Genomic DNA, 19607 nt, shown 5'->3' on the forward strand with positions numbered 1-19607 from the left:
GACATATGCAAAATATATGCAAAAAATTTGAAATTCAAGTTAAAGAAGCCTAGTCTCAACCTGCTGATGAACACAGAGGCTCAGAACAAATAAAGGCAATAGACACTGAACAGGCAACGTTTTCAATCTCAATATACGTCGAGCAAGGGCACTTAGAAAACCAAGTTAACAAAGGAACTGTAAGTTTTCGGGATCATGTATTAAAGGTTAAAAGGGATACTATCATGCTTTTCAAAGTTAATACATAAACATGATATAAAAAAATTTAGAAGTTGTTAAAAAGCAAAACAATGGAGTACATTTAAAGATCTTATAGATTTTATCCAATGATTCACAAATCAGTCAACATCCCCCTCTAGCAGAAAGGAGCTCTGAGAAACTATACAAAATGGAAGATTTTTATAGGCAGAAGGACGTGGTGCAAAGCTGTTCTGGCAAAGAGTAGGTTGTCCCAGGCAAGGTCACCTTCTTTTGGGGGGAGGCGGGGAGGGGGAGGGGGAGAGGGGTATCTATCAGGCAGATTACCTTCTCATTACTGCAGAGAGGTAATTCCTGATTGACTATTAAAAGTTACATAATTAGGTTAGGTATTAAGCCTTGGTTTGTTGATGTGAGTCTTAGCACGAGTGACTCCACTTTGGGCAGCTCTTTTTTTTTTTTTCTTAGTATAAAAGGGGTATAGAGTGAAAAGAAGTCTCTTTCTTATACCATGGCCCTCCCCAAAAAGCTACCCCTCTCTAGCATCTCCTCCTGAGATGGTCTACATGCATACAGGCACTGAAGCACTGTTTTGCTTTTCACCTTAAGGAGGATATCACCATTTTTAAATATCTTTTTTTTTTAATTTTTCTTCATGCTTATTTTTATTATTATTTTTTTTTTGAGAGAGAGAGAGAGAGAGACAGACAGACAGACAGACAGAGTATGAGCAGGGGAGGGGCAGAGAAACAGGGAAACAGTATCCGAGCTGTCAGCACAGAGCCCGACGCAGAGCCTTGAGATCAAACTCATGAGCCTTGAGATCATGACCTGAGCTGAAGTTGGACGCTTAACTGACTGATCCACCCAGGCGCCGCAAGGATACCACCATTTTTTAATGCCTGACCACTCAGTCTCCGGGGCAGGAGAAGGTATCAGCCTTTTTTTTTTTTTTTTAATTCCTAAAAGCACTTACTAAGAAGTAAGTAGGGAAGAGAAATCTTCCCATGATTGTCAGTAAATTTCGTTCTTTTTAATCATATTTAGGTTCTACTCTATAAGAAAAGACAAATTAAAACCAGGATTGATGTCAGTTGTCATGAATAAATACCCCTCAACCGAAACCTTCATTTCACCATAAATCATTTGCTATAGATATAGAATTGTACATAACCAACGCATATTACTATAAGATGCTCCAGAAGTCCCATTGAGAATATTTTCACTGAGATACAAGGGTTTCAAAATACATGAAAACACAAGTTAGGGCGGCCCATTGCCCAAGCAATTTGAAACCGTACATTCTAGAACAGTTGTTTATCACATTGCCCTCAACAGGACCCTGGTTTCCTATTTTTTTGTCAAGTCCACAAAAAGCATGTAAAGACCAGGCCTGGGGGAAAAAGGTGAAAGTCTCCCCAAAGAAGGGATTCCTAAAGAATCCTGAAAAGCCTCTGGGGAGGGCTAAGCTGGGAGGCTCACTAGGGCAGTCAAAGATGGGTGGGACCCGAAGCCCAGGGCAAGAGGGAGGAGGCAGGCCAACTTTGGGCAGCAACTTCAAGAAGAGGGCAAAAATTTCTATGGGGACCGGAGATAACAAGACTAAACAAACTCACCAGGCAGTGTGAAAATGGAAAAACTAAAGAGCCCAATGAGAATGTGCAGGAAGCTCAATGGGGCGAATTCTCTAAGAAACAGACAAAAACTGTATGTAGCAGGTGCATTTTGTGCCCAGAGCCCACAAATAGATAAAAATGTATATGATTCAGAACTGATTTTCTCCTGTCAGTCAATGGCAGTTGAGGGATATGGGCGGTACCTGAAACGCATACGTCTACTACAAGCATCAGGGTATATTTTTGCCGCGATATAGTTTATCTTAATATTTCAGAGATATTCTAAATATTTCCTAAATTGTGGTTCTGCAAACAAAGAAAGGCCTCTTTGACCTTTTAATAGAATCACTTCTAACACTGATTGCAGAAGTACTGATCTTCGTGCGTGGTTTTACACGCTCGCGAGCCTTCGTTTAATGAACTTTTGGATGGTATGATTACAGGATGAAAAACCTGAAACATATTTATTAACAGTGAATTAAACTTAGTCATCAAAATGGCTTGCAGAAGTGGCAGTACAGATAAAGAACAGTGTAGTTTACATGCTATTAATGGCAAAGGATGCTGGAACCTTCTGCCTGCCAGCCGAAAGCACAGCCACGTGCCAGTTGCATAAATGCAGTTTATAATTCTCTCAGCTGACCCGATTTAAAATTACACAACTCTAAAACTAATTTTCTTGGTTTGGGGAGTCACAGTACTTCAAGTTTTTTTTTAATATAAGGTGAGACCTTACTACTTTTATATCATTATCTCATTTGAATAATTTCTATTTGTATTACATGAAATCATACCATATTCATTAGCATGTGTCTCCATTTACTTCTTAGGGGTTTTCTATGGAAAATCCACCCTTTGCCTCTTTCTCTGTCCAAATCCTACCTCGCACTGCTTTCTCTACCTAAGTAATCTCATTCAGCCTCATAGCTTTTAAATACCATCTACATGCTGATGACTCTCAAAGGGACCATCTCCAGCCCCAGCCAATTCTAGATCTCCATGAGAATAGCAAATGGGCATCTCAAACTTAACATGCCCGAACTGAACCCTCAGGTCCCCCGCCCCCAAACACCATCACATATATCCCTCTTTGTTCCCCATCTCGGTAAACAGCAACATCATTCACCCAGCCAAAAACACTGGGCTCATCCTGGACTCTTTCTGCTTACACCCCACACCAATCCAGCAGGCATGACCTTCAAAATATATCCTGAGTTCACCACACTAATCCAAGCCATGCCCTTATCTCCTGCCTGGACCCCTTCAGGTTATGATTCTCCTCTTGACCCCAAAGTCTATTCTCCACTCAGGACCCAGGAAAATAATTGTAAAGCACAAATAATTCCGTTCAAACTCTCCAGTGGTGTCTAATCACACTCTCCTTATCGTGGCCTACAAGATCTGGCTCCCACCTGCCACTGATCTCACTTCATATCACTCTCCCTCCCCATACCTACCTCCCAGTTCAAGGCTAGCCAAACTGGCTGCCCTCCTGTTCTCCTATCATGCCAAGCTCAGTTTACGTCAAAGGCTTTTCTTTTTCGCTCACTGTTCCCTCTGCCTACACACTTCCCCCTAGATTCCTTCACTCCATTCAGATTTTTTGCACAGAATTTTCTCCCTCTCTCTCCCATGCACAGAAGTCTTCTCGGCCACTCTTTCAAAAATAGTCCCTCCAGCCCCTCAAAACAAAACAAAACAAAAAACACAAAGTGGGGTGGCTCTCACTTTTTTTTTCCTCCATGGCACCTATTACCACCTGATATTATCTAATTAGTGATCTACTTTGTTCATAAAATAATTTTTAGGGGCGCCTGGGTGGCGCAGTCGGTTAAGCGTCCGACTTCAGCCAGGTCACGATCTCCCAGTCCGTGAGTTCGAGCCCCGCGTCAGGCTCTGGGCTGATGGCTCAGAGCCTGGAGCCTGTTTCAGATTCTGTGTCTCCCTCTCTCTCTGCCCCTCCCCCGTTCATGCTCTGTCTCTCTCTGTCCCAAAAATAAATGAACGTTGAAAAAAAAAATTTTTTTAATAAAATAAAATTAAAAAAAAATAATTTTTAGTGAGTACCCATCATGTTTGCATGCAAGGTGCTCTTCTAAGAGCTGGGGATATCCAGTGAATAAGATAAGCAAAGATCTCTGCCGTCATGGAGCTCACATTCTTGTTTGCCACCCTACTCGAATCTAAGCTTCAGAGCTGTGGACAAAGTCTGCCTTTAGACCAGTGAATCTCCAGTGCCCAGAGCAGTGCCTTGGCACAGAGTAGGCATTAACACATATTTGCTGAATGGGTAGTGTCCCACCCACCTGAGACCAAACGCTTCTCTGAGGACCCCCCACCATGGAGCTTTTCTTGCCTGCCAGATGGGACTCTGGCTGTGGGACGCAGAATGTCCATTGTGTCCCTTTAGACATAGCAATCTGGTCAGCCTCTCATGCCCGAGTGGGGTCCCCAACCCTGGGCCTGTCTGTCCTAACCGCCTGTCCTTCCTGCACCAACCCCCAGCATTCAGCAAGCTCCCCATGTGGCCAGGCCCCTGGAACTTGTCTCACCGGGTCATCCCAGCACCTGGTCCACATGGTGGCAAGCTGACCAGCCAGTGAGAAAACACACGGGCTTTTCTCAATAGTGTGGCGGGAATCAAGACACACAGGGTCATACTGTCTCCCTGGCTCATGGTGGTCCTTCCCCTCAAACAGTTCATGGGAGTCCTTCACGTGACCTTCAGCTAGCTAGCATACCTTGAAGCACCCTCTTCTCGGCACGGACACGCTCTTGTGAAGGATATATTTTTGCCTCTTTCAACTGCCACAGAAGCAAGGCGCTTACCTGCTGTGAGGAGTAATTAAGTCTCTTTTGGAAAGAAAAACATTTGTTAACTGAAATTATCTGATCTCCAAAATGAAGGTAATTGTGAAGTGCAGTTAATTCAACCTTTCAAGAAAACGGCAGCTGCAGCAGTGGTAGGAAGGGGGAAAAACGGAAAATGCAAATGTCTTGAAACACCACTCCGGAAGACTCAGAAAATAGGTATTTAAGTCCATGTTTCCAACATACGTGTTCACATTTTAATTTGTTCGCTTAGAATTACCCAGCTCTACATCTCACAGCTAACTAGGATTACTTTATACTTGCCCAGCACTTTACTCCCTTGGAAGCAATCTCCCATACATATCTCTTTTAGCAGGGTAGGATTCATTTCTCTGTCTAGGGCCCAGAGAAGTCAAACAATTCACCTAAGATCGCACAGTAAAAATGGCACAACCATGTAGGTACCAGAACCCAGATATGCCTAGGCCCAGCCCAGTGTTCTTCCTTCTAGAACAGTAAGGACAGTGTGGTTCTCCCAAAATCACATTCTATAGTGCACCAAAAATAGTTCCCTTTGCTGCAAAAGAAGAAACAAAACAGAACATATTTACCAGTGGTTTAAGGTGGTGGGAAGATGCATTGGTCCCGGAGCTCTGGGCAGAGAGAAGGTTTCACAAACTCTTCCAACAAATGCCAACTCCTGCAATGACAAACAAAACATCTGGTATGAATCAGGCACCCTGTGGTCTCTCCACAAGGGGAGGCGGCCAGCCAAAACACCAATTGGCAGGCATCCTGGTTAGGCCTAAGCCCCCATACTCCTCTTCTAGCCCCACTATCTTCCCCAACTAGAACAACAATCTTTAGTTCACCAGCTGAAATGGTCCCCATTAGAATCAGATGGGCCTTGCTTGGGCAGAAAGAAGCTTTAGAGATCATCTATAACAGGGATCCCAAACTGAAAGCCCAGTGGGCTACACCTAACCTATAGTAGTATTACATTGATCTGAAGGATGGGCTTAGAAAATTTAAGCCAAAACTTAAACATCAGAGAGGTGACATAAAACCCAGACTTATGAGTTCTCTTAGGGGGAAAAAAAAAACAGTCAACATGGTCCACATATACATCTAAAAACGATCGGGTGTGTTAAGTGATAGCTGCCCTTCATAAGCAGGCTTGGCTACTCCAATATGCCACAGTCCCTACCACTCCCTAACGCCTCACCATGGAGAGAGCTGTGATTATCATTGCCCTTATATTACTGGGTTTCTTGGTCTTCTTGTGTGTGTGTGTGATACAGAAATATTTCCCTCAACTTAACAGAAGTAGGAACATAAAAGAAAAAGGGGACAGGGTTCTAAGAGAAAAAAAAATGGTATAGCACATACAGCAACTTAAGTTAGTAACCCCATTCTTGCAGACATTTGCAATCCCTGAACAAGCACAACACTTTCATATTATAAAAGCCTAAGCAGGAAACTGACTTGCCTACTCCCACAGAAGCAGAGCTAATTCTAGAACCTAGGTCTCTTGATTGCCAATCCAGAACTCTTTGACTATGTCCCACTGCATAGTTATCTTATTTTTTTTAATTTTTAAAATGTTTTATTTTATATTTTAGAGAGAGAGAGAGAGAATCAGAGTGCAAGCAGGGGAAGGGCAGAGAGACAGACACAGAATCTGAAGCAGGCTTGGAGCCTGGAGCCCAAGCTGTCAGCACAGAGCCGGACACGGGGCTTGAACTCACGAGCAGTAAGATCATGACCTGAGCCAAAGTTGGACGCTTAACCGACTGAGCCATCCAGGAGCCCCAAGCCGCATAGTTATCTTACATATATTTTTAATGTTTATTTATTTATTGGGGGGGCAAGCAAGGGAGGGGCAGAGAGAGGGGGAGCAAGGGAAACCCTAACAGGTTCCACACTGCCAGTGCAGAGCTGAATGCAGGGCTCCATCTCATGAGCTGTGAGATCATGACCTGAGCCAAAATCAAAAATCAGACGCTTAACTGACTGAGCCACCCAGGCGCCCCTGCCTTATATTATAAAACAAAAAATATTTTAAATATACACACACACACATACACATGTGTGTACATGTGGGTCTTTTAAAGCCAATATTAAATTCAAGGAGATACAGTTGAATTATCCAACTCACTCTACTGAAAGGCCTGTCATACTCTCCTTTGACAAATGAAGGTAAGTTCCATCAGGTGCCCTAAGGGTTCACTTCCTAATGTGACATTTTCAGTAACACTGCTCCTTTAATTACAAAAAAAAAAAAAAAAAAAAAGAATTCTCATAAACACAATGCATCTACTACCTCAAAAGTGCTCAGTTAATGTCCCAAGCTGTCTGAAATACTCTATATGCTAGAAAAATGTCCCTTAAAATGCATTTTGAATACAAGGCTATCAATTAGCTTATATATAGTTACTAGACTGTAATAGACGAACAATGTTCAACTATAAGATCTTGGTAAGAGTTATTTATATCATCCCTCAAAGAATGTATGGATTCGTTGATCACACGACAGGTTATTTACGAACCCTATTACACACCGGGCAGTGTGCAAGGTGATGAAAAGGCAAAGACGAACCAGACCCAGTCCTTGCCCTTAAGTTGCTCTGTCAAGGTAAACAATCTGACACTCAAGAAGAGTTCTAACACAATGGGTAAACCTGAAGATCGGGGTGGGCACAGGCATTCTGGGAGCACTGAGCTGGGTTTCCTGGTGCAGCCAAGGTGAACGGACACTTCCTGTCATGGGCAGACACTCAGGAAATCCTAAAGCAGGGAAGGGAGGGGAACAGGCAGCGGGGGAGAAAAGTGGGGAAGGTAGGAATCACAGGCCATGGGACAAGAGGAGCAAGAGGAAGGAGTGAACAGCCCCTCCAACTTGGTCTTGTCCAGATCTCATGTTATCTTGCTGGTCTTAAAAACTCCTGCCACCTGACCCAACAACTGCTGAGATGTCATGTGTACTCTTGGATGTTTGTCTCGCCAAGCACCCATTTCAAGAATGCCACCAAATCAGCCCTATTCCCTGACAATGCCCACCTAGGACTCCCTCAGGGTAACCAATGCTGTCCCAGAGTCAGCAGGGCCGAAAACATGGTGGCAGAAATACTGACAGTACTTCCATCGTGTCTCTGAGAAGACAGCTGATAGTTTTTTTTTTTTTCCCTGTGCCAGTCACAAACCATCCCGCCTCTACCTCAGGGCCTGGATTTCTATGGCCAGAATCTACTACACAGTCAAGCCTCAAGCAGGAAGTTTTGTTAAGAAAATGTCCCAGAATATCTGCTCATCAAAATCTCCAGATGCAGTTCTCCTGTTCTTCATGGATAAGAAAGAGATGAGTCACCAGCCCCAATCTAGGCTGAAGCAAAGCCAGGGGGTAGCACCCCAAAAGACACATTTTGGAAAGGGACATAAAGAGGAGTGAAGACCAAACATGTGCCCATGGTTAGGGCTCAGGGTTCAAGGCCAGTATGGGCAAGCAAGGAGGCAAAATTCACCTCAGGAGTGGGAAGAGCTTCCCTGGATCTGTAACTGGTGGGAAGGTTCCCAAATCTGGCTGAAAATTAGAATCACCAGGAAAAAAAAAAAAATACTGGGCCGCAGACCTATTAAATCAGAATCTCTGATTTGGAGGCCCAGGCTTTGTTCAGGTGACTCTGATACCCAGACTCCTACTCATTTGGAAAAAAGTATCTTTCACTCAGAAGCTCCAGAACAATCTCCGCGAGGTCATTAATTCAGCATCCTCTGGGCAGGATGCAAGGACTCAGGCTTTGGGGGAGTTGTATACTCTCAGTATGTTTACCTACTCCCTACATCACATTATGTGAAACAACACTTAACTCCTTTTATTCTTTTTTTTATGTTTATTTATTTTGAGAGAGAGAGAGAGAGAGAGCGAGAGAGCACATGCAAGCAGGGAAGTGGGAGAGAGACAGAGAGAGAGGGAGAAAGAATCCCAAGCAAGCTCCATGTTGTCAGTGAAGAGCCCCACACAGGGTTCCATCTCATGACCCTGAGATCATGACCTGAGCTGAAATCAAGAGTTGGGTGCTCAACCGACTGAGTCACCCAGGCACACCTTAACTCCTTTTACTCTATTAAATAAACATAGAGGGGCACCCGGATGGCTCAGTCAGTTGAGTGGTTGAGCAGTTGAGCATCCAACTCTTGATTTCAGCGTAGACCACAATCTCACATTTTTTGAGATCGAGCCCCACATGGAGCTCTGCACTGACAATGCGGAGCCTACTTGGGATTCTCTCTCTTTGCCCTTCGCCACTGCTTGTGTGCGCTCTCTCAAATAAACAAACTTAAAAAATGTTTAAAAAATAAAAACAAACATAGAATGCCAGCAGCCAGTGAAGGGGGCCCCCTCTGCCTCAGTCCCTGTATACCATGACCTAATGCCAGTGCCTCCAGATAAACTCAGTGGAGTTGTCCAGCCTCAGCATATCTGAGCCCTCACACCTATGTAGGCTCACCCTGCCAGGGCACAGGGTCTGGAAGCACCCAGTCATCAAGGTGGTCTTCAAGGAATGGCTCCAAGGCACAAAGTACTCTGCCTCGAGTCCTTACTGCCCACCAAACAGCAGAATGCTGAAGATCACTGCAATGCCTAGAAACCTGCCAAGCCAGCTGAGCATTTCTCTTTCCAGATTCCCACTTTGTGGTTAACTAACGGCCTGAGGCATCTCAAGTCAAGAATGGCAAAGTAAATGCTGTGTGCCACAAAGATGACAGATGGGAGTAAGCTAGTTCCATGAATGGGCCAGCCTAGAAAGATCTCTTTCTTGACATCACCAGATGCTACCAGGTGACCTTCACAGCCCAGCACCAGAGAAACCCACAGCTGACCAACATCAGCCCTCCTGATTGCAAGGCCCAGCAGCAACCCATAGTATCCTTCACCAGAACAAGGACACTCTTACACATCCCCTTCAACCTAAGGGTCCCTCCCCCCCCCCCCACCTTGAGCCATATTGAAAATTAGGAAGAACAAAGGTGGGACAGGAAGTCTAGGAAAAGCTCAAGATACTAATCTGTCCCTTCTGCAGTCTTTAATTTTTAGGCAATCCATTGTTTCCCTGCAGTATTATTACGTCCTTGCCTAAAACAAGACATTTCTCTGACCCATCCTTCCAAAAGAAATCACACAAGTTGCCTTTGAACCATCACCTCTCTCATTTACATCCTCCTCTCTACTTTATCCCAAGAATATAGAATAATGCTAGATGTTGTGAAAGTCACGTTAGCCACTTTCATTCCTACCAAACACCTGGACCATCCAAACAGTTCTGGTCCCCCAGAACACCATGTACCTCTCCTTCATAGTACTAAGCGCTGATTTGCGCTTACCTCTTCTGTTGTTTACCCTTTAAGGAGTCTTTTAGCTTGTTTGCCTGGCTAATCACTGTATGCCAATATAACGCCTTCAAACCCTCCATGTTCCTTCATGATATACCTCAAATTTCATATCTCTCAGCTGAAGGATAATCAAGCCAACCCATCTCTTAACTACTCAGGCCTGCCACTAGCCTCTGAAATCTAGGCACCCACTAATTAGCCCACTAATTTAGTGGACTCGGAAGAACTCTGCTCAGAAAGCTAGTCTAGAATTGGAAAAATCCCCAACTGGCCTTGAGGCTGACCAACTCGGGAAGGAAACAAATCAGAACAATTATCTTTATTTCTTTTTGTGCAGTGTTTTTTTTAATCATTTTATTCAAGATGATTTTCTAATATATGCAAAATGAACCCCTTTACTGGCCCAGAAAGCGTTTCCCTATTTCCCAGAACAAATCCCCGCTGGCACAGTAAACAGTGCCACATCCAGAACCACTGAAGCTTCCAAAATGCTCAGTGCCAAGGTACCTCAACCAAGTCTTGTCCCTGGTCCCACTGCCCAGTTGTCCTCCCTCCACACCCACTGGCAGAGGAAAGTGGGTTTGGGACACTTTATAAAGCCCTCCCACCTACTCCAGTTTCAGTAGGAAGCAGAATGAAGGTTTCCAAGTTCTGTGAACGACACAAAGCTCATAAAATAGAATAAAATTAGTTGAAAAATAGCAAAATAATTTTTAGCTCCCCCTTAAAAAAAAAAGCACGCCTACTTTAAATGAATCATTTAAGTATGAGTGATTTCATACTTTCTTCCACTGGGATATGTTTTTCTTCCTCAGGAAGGTTCCCTCCCTCCTCCCCTCCTGAGACAGGATACCCTCCACAAAATACCTGTTCTGATTTGCCCCACTGTCCTCCTCCCACCTCCCTGCCACCCAAGGAAACCTTGACAAAGCCCAGAGTACTCCTGCAGATGGCCAGGGACTCCCTCCCTCTAGGGTCTTTGCAATTGCTGTTCTCTCTGCCTGCAAGGCTCTTTCCCTGGCTCTTGCCGTGGCTGGGGTATTCTCACCATTGGGAACTCAGATCCAGTATCACCTCTTGACTCAGGCCAGCCCAGACTGCCTAACCTTAGTCCTACCAGCAAAAGCTACTTTTTCGGTAGGACTATCACAATCCGTAATTACCTCATTTATCCATGCTCCCCTCCAGGGGGCAGGAATCTTGCCTGACTTGTTCACTGCTGTAACCCCAGCACAAAGCAAGTGCTCAATAAATCACTGCTAAGTGGGTGAACAAGGAGGTGGAGGCAGGCCATTGGAAACAGGACTGAGAGCTCTCCAAACATGTCCTATGACATGACTTCATCATGGCATGGCTTCTGGAATGGTCTCCTGGCTTCCCTTGCCTTGATTCTTCTCAATCTTGTTGATAGTTGGGTACTAGGTCCACCACCCTATATCCCACTCCCTACCCCAACTGCTCAGACTTGGGTATTCCCCTGGAGACTCAATTCCCAACTTTGGCTTCTCCTACTCTGCTTCTATTCAGCCATCCCGAGCTTTAAAGTTTCGGACATCCACAAGGGTAGCTGACCTTCAGGACTCTGACCCAAGCACACTCTTCCAGCTGTGTTTCCAATACCCCAGCTCCCCATTTCCTGCTCCATCACTACCAATCAGCTCACAGCTCAAGTGTGCAGACCTACAACTCCTAAAGTCTCAACCTTTGCTCAGGCCTCTCCTGTCTCAGTACCTGTTAACTTCCTCTCATTTCTCAAAGCTCCCCACATTGGACCTGGTGCCCTTTCCCTCTACCCTACAGTCATGATATTTACCCTAATATCCTGAAATTCTTTCTTCTGTTTCTCTCAACTGACTATTCCTTGATGGTTAGGGTCCAGTCTAACTCATCCCTGTTGGTCCTGAACCTAGCACACAAGAGGTACTCAGTAAAAGCATACTAAATTGGGGTGCCTGGGTGGCTCAGCTGGTTAAGCACTGACTCTTGGTTTAGGATCAGGTCATGATCTCATGGTTTGTGAGACTGAGTCCTGCGTCGGGCTCTGTGCTGACAGCATGGAGCCTGCTTGGGATTCTCTCTCTCCCCCTGCTCTCTCTGACCCTCTTCTGCTCTCTTTCTCTCTCTTAAAATAAATAAACTTTTTTTAAAAAGCATACTAAATTGAATTGTTCTATTTTCTCTTGGACAATTTTCATTTCCACAGTGATTCCCTAAAGAACCTTAACACTCAGCACAAGTAACAGAAGACATTCTGTTGGTAGCATGTTAATTAAAACCAAGTGAAAATAGCTGGGGTGGCAGTTTTATCATCATATTATAAAAACAAACACCTGAATGGTGAGAGGCACAAAGATATGGTACCAAGAGTAGTGGTTCTGGGTTCAAGTAAAGACTTGGCCACTCACTAGCTGTATATTAGTGCGCACATCACTTTTGCCCTCTGGCCCCAAGTCTCATTCTCTATAAAATGAAAGGGCTCGTCAGACACAAAAGACCAGTATATAGAGTAGTATGATTCCATTTGCATGAAATGTCCAGAAGAAGAAATCCATAAAAACAGAAAGTAGATACGTGGTTGTCAGGGACTAAGGGGAAGGACGGAAGGAGTGAATGCTAACGGATACAGGTTTCTTCTCGGGGTGATGAAAACGTTCTGGATTAGGTAGTGGAAATAGTTGTACAACACTGTGGATATACTAAAAAACACTGAATACTTTAAAAGGGTTAAAGTAGTGAATTCTGTGTTACATGAATTTTATGTGAATAAAAAAAAAATGAAAGTGAGAGACTAGAACAGAGGCTGAAAACTGAAGGCTCAGAAGGCCACACCTGGCCTACCGCATGTACTTTAGACCCCAAGAGTTTTTGATATATCTGCACAATTTAAAAGCCAAAGACTTTGTCTGTAGAGGTGGTTACACAAATCTGCACTTGATAAAACTGCACAGAACACACGCACATGCATGTGTACACACAAATGAGCACGTACATAAACTGAACTAGCAAACCCCCTGTAAGGACAGTAGATTGCAACAGTGCCCATTTCCTGGTCTTGATGCTGAGCTGTAATTATGTAAGGTGCTACCACCAATGGAAGCAGGGAGAAGGACATACAGGACCTACAGCCTTTTTCACTTCCTGTGAAACTAGAACTACAGTAGACCCTTGAACAACACGGGTTAGGGGTGCCTACCTGCCACTCAGTCAAAACTCCCCGTATAACTTTTCACTTCCTTAAAACTGAACTACCAAGAGCCTCTTGTTGACCAGAAGCCTTACCAATAGCATAACCAGTTAACACATATTTTATATGTATTATATACTGTATTCTTTTCTTTTTTAGAGAAACAGAAAGAACATGCAAGTTGAGGAGAGGGGCAGCGAGAGAGAGAATCCCACAACCCAAGATCATGACCTGAGCCAAAAAATCAGGAGTTGGACACTCAATCGACTGAGATACAGAGGCGCCCCTGTATGCTGTATTCTTACAATAAAGCTAGAGGAAGGAAAATGTCAATAAAATCATTATGGAAGAAAAAAATACATTTATAGTACTGTAAATAATCTGGGCATAAGTGAACCTGTGCAGTTCAAATCTGTGTTTTTCAAGATTTAACTGTCGTTCTAAATTAAAAGGACGAAAGCCAAGATTTTACCTTTGCACTCCTTAAAATAACAAGATCTGGTAACACTGGGTCTCAAGGATAACAGCTGGATGGAGCTGGGTAGTAGCTACCCCCCCTTAGAGGGGTATGGCTCTCAGATTGGTCTCCCTAAAGACCAAGCACAAATGTCACTGCCATTTACCATGCTTGGACTGCTTCTTCTCTTAGAGAAATATTTCTCTATCAACATTAAGAAAATGACGGACCAAGAGGGTCTTATATTTCCAGATAAAAAGGGAGACTGCAAGATCTGTGAAAGTGAAGAACATTCCTAAGATTGGAGTTGACATCTCCTACCCTTCATGGCTTGTTACCTGCCGGACTTCGGAGGCATTTGAGGCTTGGACCCCTGGACTGTAACTCTTTAGGACCAGATTTCTTGCACTAAGTCAGCAAATAAATTTCAAAACCACACCACTGGGGAAAAAAACACAGCTTAAGTATACACAGTATCCCATTCTTCCCTAAATATTTTTACTCTTTTCATCTTACCTTTCCTGAGAACACAGGACTCCGCTCTCAGCCACCGAAAGGAAAGGTCCCACCCCTTATGCATGATCACATCCAGATAAATAAGCAGTCCTTTTTTCCATTGAAACTGCAGTTCTATTCAGTAGGGGAGGGAAAGAGCCCTCAGGGCACACATTCCCCCACCTTTCCCATCACACCACCACCCCACCCCCAGAGAACGTGCTTGGAATGCAAGTGTCCCTGACGAGGGGGCAGGGCAAAGCCACAGAACCCAGGTAAATTGCCCAGTGAATGCTTTGAGTGCAGTTGTTTCCAATCAGGTTACACAGAAGAATCACCTGGGACCCTAGACTGAGGACTTATAATACCCCCTCCTCAGGTGACACGAAGACTGCCCAGTATTGATTCATCCCGTGGCCTTTGTATACCACGAATTTAGAAATCCCTTGCTACTCTGGGCAGCCGGGCAGGACATGCCTCTCCAGTACACAGATGCTAGAGCTGGGCTGTCCTGTAAGGTAGTCACTAGCCACTCCTGGCCACCGAGCCCTTGAAATGTAGCTAGTATGACGAAGTGTTCTCTGAAGGTAGCAAACATACTGGATTTTGAAGACTTGGTATGGAAAAAAAAGAATGTAAAATATCTCATTGACATATTTTATACTGATTAAATACTGAAGTATTTTAGATATACTAAGTTAAAGAAAATGTTTAAAATTAATTTCATTCATTTCTCTTTACCTTTTCACTGTGGCTACTAGAAAATCTTAACACATACAGTCATGGTCGGGGAGACACTCAACATTCTAGCATGGGGATTACAGCCATAACGGAAAAAATGAGGACTTCAGTCATGCCTGGTCTCCACCTACCAAATGCATGATCCTAAGCAAGCTATTAATCTCTCTGACACTGCTTCCTCCCCTGTGCATGGCATCATAACATACAGCACACTGGGCTGAGTATAAATGAAAAAGGCACGGCATCTTCCAACAGCTGGTACTCCACACCTGCGCACTTTCCTCCCTTCTCCCAACTTCCTTAACCCTAAAACCTGAACCCAAGATCTCGTGGCATCAAACTTACTAACCGCAATGCCCACTTCTCCACAGTGGCTGCAGGTGGCATAGTGGTTCTCCATCCAGAGGGTACAAAGGAATCACCCCATCCCTCAGAGACTCTGATTGTCCACTTGGTATATTCATTACTTACGAGAACCTTGGAGCATTCTGATGCCCGTGGTCTAGGAGTCCCCCAGAAACACTTACATGGCTGAGAAGTGTGACCAACACCATGAGGGCTGCCTCGAAATTTCTGAGGCCACCGTCAGTGAGTGGGGCCAGCCCGAACAAGGCAGGTGTGGCCCAAGGAGAGGCCAGGGGCTGACCAGGGCCTTTCACCTGCAGAGGGCTGCTTTCCTGACATCTTTTAAAGCTAGGTGGGAAACAACCATCTGCCCTGGACATTGTTTCAAACACCAGAAGGCAGCTGACACTTCCTGTCCTCACACAAGGCCCCTTAAGAGGATCAAAAATTATAGGTAATTTTAAGGTGCCCAATAGCTTGGCAATTGGGCTTAAAACAAAACAAAAAACTATCCCACTAGCAACAGGGTAGGAACCAGGGCAGGTCCCCTTTCCACCCTTGCCTAGTACCCAAAAGCACCGATGCTTGCCTGAACTTTCTCAATGCTCAGGCCAAAGATTTGGGTTCTTCTGCAGAAGCATCTCTCCTGCCCTCCGAGGAGCCCAGAAATGGGCCAGGACTCCCTCCATGCACAGACCCGCACGTTCCAGCAGCCTGCTTATTCCAGGGCCGTCAGCTGCTGGAAGAAGTCCTCTTACTGAATGTGAATGCTGGATGGGCAGAGCACACGCAACGGACCCCTGGAGGCACACTGGCAGAAGAAAGAACTCTGTCTAAACCAGGCACCGCTCCTTCCCTTGGTTTAAAAACCCTCTCTGTGCTAAGTCACCTCCATCTCAAACCAGTACAAAAGAACAATTTCTTGGAGAACAAAAATTTAAATATTCTTCCTCAATAAGAGTTCCGTCAGTAAGACAGCCAGTAAACTCAACCTTGTCCTTTTTCTCATGGCAAATTAATTATGGAAAAAATACAACATAAATGAATCGCTGCATTTCCCCCCACTACTGAACTGCCTCGTATTTTTTCTGCCAATGGGTACAAAGTGATTAGGCACTGAATCTGAGAACTCTGATATATTTATATTTAGTGCAGGAAAATTATCTAGAGTTTGTTCAGAGGGTAGGAATACCACCTGCACGCTGACTCTGGCACACCAGTCACAAACCCCACCACGGGGGCATTTCCTCCAGATCACCCACCCTCTAGAGTCTGCTTCTCATGTCCTTCTGCCCCTCAGCCAGCCTGCCTCCCGGATAGAACACACCAGATGAACATCAATACAACTGGGTCACCACATAGTCCAGTCTCCACTTGGTAGCCATGTAAACAAACAAGACAGTCTAAACAGAATAAAAATTAAAAATGTTATTGGATCTTTGCTGAACACCAACAAGAGAGAATAATGCATGGGGAGCTATCTTTAAAAGTCCTCCTCCTTCTCTACTGCTTGTATCCTTTAGACACACAGTAGCCATTCTTCTAAGTTGGCTCCTCTCCTTCTCCTCACTCTTCTCAACCCCCAGCCCATAGACACTTCTTCCTCCCTCTCCTTTCTCTTCTCTGGTATTTCTTCTTCTGTCACATGAGCATTGGGTCTTCTCAGATACAAACACAGCCCCTCCTTACACATACACATACACACACACACACACACACACACACACACACACACTGACCACCCCTAGCACCTGGTCCTCCAACTTTGCTTCTATTTGTTGCCCTAATTCCATATTAAAAAGGCCCAGAAGCTGAATTAACCAGGAAAAATTCTCCTAAGAAGATGGGGTAACAAGCTGAGTAACAGACAATAAAATTCTGTTTAGCAGAGAGAAGAGAAAGCCCCTGGACGTTCACAGTGGCCTGTGGCAAGGGACAGTGAGTGCTAAGCTGATGCCCAGTGGTGCTATGTCACCAGCTTCAGAAAAGATACTCTTTATACCCAGGTTAGACCTCTGCTGGATACAGAGCGCCAGCACAGCCATTCATAAGCCACATTGGCTCGGCTTCCAAAAGCTGGGTTTATCCACCACTCCATTAATGGGGATAAAGGAGTATACGGAGAGGGGTATTTCCCAGATCTCTGTCGACAGCAGAAACTCATCCTGGTGCATGGAGAGGTTACACTGATCTGAATGTGTGGAACTGTGGGCTGAGCGCCCCGAAGGTCTTCGGAGATTGGCTCTGCTTCCGCGGATGGCTTTGTTGCTTCATTCGCCCTGCACTGAGGCGGTGAGGAGAAACAGGGAGAGAGTATGATGAGGATGGCCCAGCCTCTACTTTCAAGGAAGGAAGCAGAGAGGACAAGCCATGCAAGGTAAAAACTGATAAGAGTGGTGTCTGGCTGACACAGGGACAACCACGTGGCACAAATGAAAAAATGCTAACCTAAGTTCTGGCTCTGTTTTGGATTAGCTGTGTGGCCTTGGGCAAGTTCCTACACCTCTCTGAGCCTACTTCCATTCCTGCAAAATGAGAAGGCTGGCCATAGGTGATCAGAGTTCCTTTCCAGCAGTAACATTCTAGGTATCTATGATTTTAAGGATACCTGCTGTGGGGGGTCATGAACAAACAGGTGGGGAAGAGAAAGGCAGACAAGGGTGCGGAGTACAAACTATTCCAAAATCTCATTAGGATCACTGACCATCACTATGAAAATGCTCTCTGTACTTTCTAAAGCTGCAGTTGTCAAGCATGGTCGGCAGCCACAGATCAGTCTATGGGCTCATTAAGCCGAACAGAGCGATGTGCACGCTGTACTTGGCGCAGGCCATTTGCTTAAGGGCAGTGCCTTCCTCCCACACTGGGGAAACCTTCCTTATCCTAATGAAGGCCCGAGTTCATCCGCTCTGGTTGGCAGATGAGCAGACAGGCTCAGAAGAGGCTGAATGACTCCCTGAGCCACACAGCTTGGAGGGGCAAAACCAGGGAAGAAGCCCAGATTGTCTGACTCCTGATTCCCCGCCCACCATTAAATGCCAATTAGATAACTGTGTGGGATCCCCGCAAGGCTTGGACACTTAGAAACCCCACGCAGATGCACCTAACTGGTCCAAGAGGATGGGGGAAGATTCTGCAAAGGGGAGCCAACAGCAGCGTTTCCTTCCCCCACCACCTTGACAGCAGGTCGATCGCCAGCTGTAGGGGGGTGGTATCCACCTGCTATCTTATTACACATACACATTTCCATATTTAAGCAATGCAGGAGTTGGCTGGTACTCTAGAACTGAGGTTCTCTAGCTCCTGGGGTCCAGTGGAAACCACATACAAAGGTCCTACCACTCTGTAAACAAGTGCCCAAGGGCAAGCCATTTAACATCTCAATGCCTCAGTTTCCTTGTCTGTAGAATAGGGAAAACAAGAGTACCTACCCTCATAGGGTTAGGAGGAGGATTAAAAGAGGTAATACATGTTTAAGTGCTTACAACACAATGTTAGTTATTATTATAATTTTTCTAGGGAGGAGTCCAAAGTTTTCATCAGATTCTCAAAGGGGTCTATGACCCCAAAAAATAAGAACCCCTGTTCCACACGGTCTCCTTGGAATGGAACTGAGGTCACCCTGTGGGAAGAGACGTACCTTCCCCAGCTTCCTCATCCTTCCAGGAGAGAGGGATTTGATGCTTTCTATGCCCTCTCTCTTGGAGGAAAGAAAAATGTTAAGAACGCTGACGAATGGCACCGAAGGCACAAACTCATCATTTCTGTGGCTGGGCAATGCGTCCGCACACCCCTTAAGGCCCCACTCGAAAGGTGGGAAATTAGAAGGAGAGACCAAATCCTAACTCCAGTTTCAGACCTGGGGATAAGCCCCCTGCGACCTGGCCTGCCAGGGTGCAAGGACAGCAGCCATGGCACCCTGCCCACTGCCTCCATTGCCAGGGTCTGGCCACCTTCCCCACACCTCCTCCTGAGGACCTGTGAACACAGGGCCCACGAGCAGGTGATGTGTTGGGATGTGAAGAACACCTGAAGCTGAGGTCCTGGTCTGGAAAGAGCCGACTAAAGAGGAAAGGGATTAAAGAGAAAGGGTACGGGGCGCCTGGGTGGCTCAGTTGGTTAAGCATCTGACTTCAGGCTCAGGTCAGTATCTCATGGCTTGTGAGTTTGAGCCCCATGTTGGACTCTGTACTGACAGCTCAGAGCCTGGAGCCTGCTTTGGAATCTGTGACTCCCTCTCTCTCTCTCTCTCTCTCTGCCCTTCCCCCGCTCATGCTGTCTCTCTCAAAAAATAAATAAATGTTAATTTTTTTTTTTTTTTTTTTAAAGAGAAAGGGTATGGAAAGTGTAAGAGATAGGAAGCAACTTA

The 19607-nt window shown here is 45.1% G+C and overlaps 1 protein-coding gene across 3 annotated transcripts in view; it reads right to left on the reverse strand.

Moving 5' to 3' along the window:
• Positions 1-19607, reverse strand: part of SORBS1 (sorbin and SH3 domain containing 1) — a 231778-nt gene that overhangs the window by 161511 nt on the left and 50660 nt on the right. For all 3 annotated transcript variants that reach the window (XM_047073202.1, XM_047073204.1, XM_047073203.1), the window contains exon 3: positions 5237-5325. The gene's annotated coding sequence lies outside the window, so the exon portion shown is untranslated. The remainder of the gene's footprint in view (positions 1-5236; positions 5326-19607) is intronic.

This window comes from Lynx rufus, unplaced genomic scaffold (assembly GCF_022079265.1).
Source record: "Lynx rufus isolate CCGP_SWC_20201006 ecotype Redwood Valley unplaced genomic scaffold, mLynRuf1.p SCAF_11, whole genome shotgun sequence".
NCBI classification, from domain to species: Eukaryota; Metazoa; Chordata; class Mammalia; order Carnivora; family Felidae; genus Lynx; species Lynx rufus.